Source organism: Chrysochloris asiatica, unplaced genomic scaffold (genome assembly GCF_000296735.1).
Source record: "Chrysochloris asiatica unplaced genomic scaffold, ChrAsi1.0 scaffold00044, whole genome shotgun sequence".
Lineage (NCBI taxonomy): Eukaryota > Metazoa > Chordata > Mammalia > Afrosoricida > Chrysochloridae > Chrysochloris > Chrysochloris asiatica.
Window position 1 is genome coordinate 21,171,356 of NW_006408562.1, and position 2,862 is coordinate 21,174,217.

Sequence of the window (2,862 nt, forward strand, 5' to 3'; positions counted from 1 at the left end):
GTTGTGCATATAAGGTTGCTGTGAGCCAGAACCTAACAACAAAAACAACAACATTGTTTCCTTGTCTTCATTGGGGTAAAGGTCATGGCCATCCAAGGATTAAATGGATAATATATATCAAGTGCTCAGAATCGAATCTGACAAAAATGGTAGCAGGAAAATTGTTATTACTATTGTGAAACCTTCCATCCATAGTCCACCAGGGACACACCTTGGGTTAAACAAGGTGAGTAGATTGTTCCTTGAAGGGAGAAGGGACTCACACGAAGCACTATGGGGGCATAAAGGCAAGAGGATATCACAAAGGACTTAAAGTATTTGAGCTTATGGTAGTCAAGTTTAAGAAGAGTTTAAAGAAATAAACTTTGCTGTAGATATTAAGAAGTGATGAGGGTCGTAATTCTATGATTAGTTATTGTTGTTATTAGGTGCTTTGAGTTGGTTCTGACCCATAGTGACCCTATGTACAACAGAACAAAACATTGCCTCATTCTGGCCATCCTCAGAATTGCTGCTACAGTGAATCCATTGCTGCTGCCGCTGTGCCAATCCATCTTCGTGGGGATCTCCCTCTTTTACAATGACCTTCCACTTACTTTACTGATCATCGTGTTCTTCTCCAGGGACTGGTTCCTTCTGAGAATAATGGTACCTTTAATATTCTTCTCCAATCCTTAACCCAAATGCATCAGTTCTTCTAAAGTCTTCCTTATTTACTGTCTAACTTTCACATGCGTATGAGACTATTGAAAATACCATGGCTTGGACCAGACTTTAGTTCTCAAACTGACACCTTTGATCTTCAACACTTTAAAGGTCTTGTGCAGCCGATCTGCCTAACGCAATATGTCATTTGATTCTTGACTGCAGGTTCCATGAGTGTTCATGGTGGATCCAAGCAACATGAAGTTATTGATGACTTCAATCTTTTCTCCATTTATGTGGATGTTGTTTATTAGTCCCGTGGTGAGAAAAGTTGTTTACTTTACATTGAGGTACAACTCATACTGAAGACTGATCAGTAAGTATTTTAAATCCTCTTTGCTTTCAGCAAGCAAGGTTGCATCATTTGTATATTGCAGGCTGTTAATGAATCTTCCTCCAATCCTGATGCCACAATCTTCATATTATCCAATTAGAATGCAGACTGAATAATATGGTGAAATAATACAACTCTGGCACACACCATTCCTGATTTAAAACCATTCAGTATTCCTTTGTTCCGCTTGAACAACTGCCTCTTCATCTATATACAGATGCCTCATGAACACAATTGAGTGTTCCAGAATACTCATTCTCCTCAATTTTTTAATGTCATTATCCACACAGTTGAAAGCCTTTGCATAGTCAATAGAGCAGAGGTAAATAGCTTGCTGGTATTCTCTACTTTCAGTCAAGATCCATCTGACGTCAGCCTTCATTCCACATCCTCATCTGAATCCAGCTTGAACCTCTGGAAGTTCCCTGTCAATTTACTATTTTAAAATTATCTTTAAAATTTTACTTGCATGTGATATTAATGATATTGTCCAATTATTTCTGCAATCTGCTGGGTCACCTCTTTGAAATGGGAACAACAATGGATTTCTTCCAGTCAGTTGACCAGGTAGTTGTCTTCCAAATTTATTGGCATAAGTGAGTAAGTGTCTCCAGTGCTACATCAGTTTGTTGAAAGATTTCAATTTTATTCTTTTAATTCTTAAAGCCTTGTTCTTTGCCAACCACATCGCACACCTTGGATTTCTTCCTTCGGTACTATTGACTCTCGATTATATGCTACCTCTTGAAATGGTTGAACAGTGACTCTGTGTATTCCTTCCATCTTCTTGCCCAGAGAACGCTTCAGTGTTTCAAGGCAAGGCTTGAATTTTTTCCTCAGATCTTTCGTGTTGAGAAATGCTAACTGTGTTCTCCCTTTTGGTTTTCTAACTCCATATCTTTGCACATTTTGTTATAGTAGACTTTGTGTTCTTGAGCTGCTTTTTGAAATTTTCTATTCAATGCTTTTACCTCCTCATTTCTTCCTTTTACTTTAGCATCTCTATGCTAGAAAGCAAGTTTCAGTCTCTTCTGACATCCATTTTGGTCTTTTCTTTCCTCCTTTTTTAAAATTTTTATTATTTTTTATGTTTTATTGTAAATTATGTGATAGTTTAAATGGGAAACCATTAGCTTTACATTCTTCCTATCATTGCCATAATTACAATCCCCTCCATGCATCATCAAACAACCAAAGCATGCAACCTGTAAGCATGCTCCTCAGTCATCAACACACAGCCCCTCTCCCTCTCTGGGTCTAGAGTCCCCAACTACTTCATCTCTCCACATCAACATATCTGCCTCCATCTCTAGCATCACTGTTTCTCTGGGTAGGGTCCCACATTCCACTCTTCTCCCTTAATGGTCCCAGGGACCTCTGCTCCTAGACTGCAAAGTCAACCATTACCCTCCTTTTGCTACAAAACATCTACCATTTCATTTCCAACTCTCACAGTCAGTCCTGATAACACTTATTCACTATTGTACCACAAAAGTCCTATCCCCATCGCCTTTCATCAGCCCCGCCCAGACAGATTGGATACTGCTCAGTGGAGATTGTGCCTTCCTCCATGTCCTCTGGATCTAGACTCCCTCTTGAAAGCTTGTAAGCCAGCCACTTCTTGCCTTTGTAGCCCTCTCACTTTGGGAAGCCAATGTACAAGTTGCCCATCCCTGTCAACCCTGTATACAGAGGGGGTGGGAATGATCCTCATTGTAAAGGTTTGTTCCCTCTTTTGAGCTACTGCATCCATAATTGAAGGTCCTCGTTATCTTTTTAATGACCTTTGTTTTCTTCCTGTATGATATTCTTTTTTCTTTTTT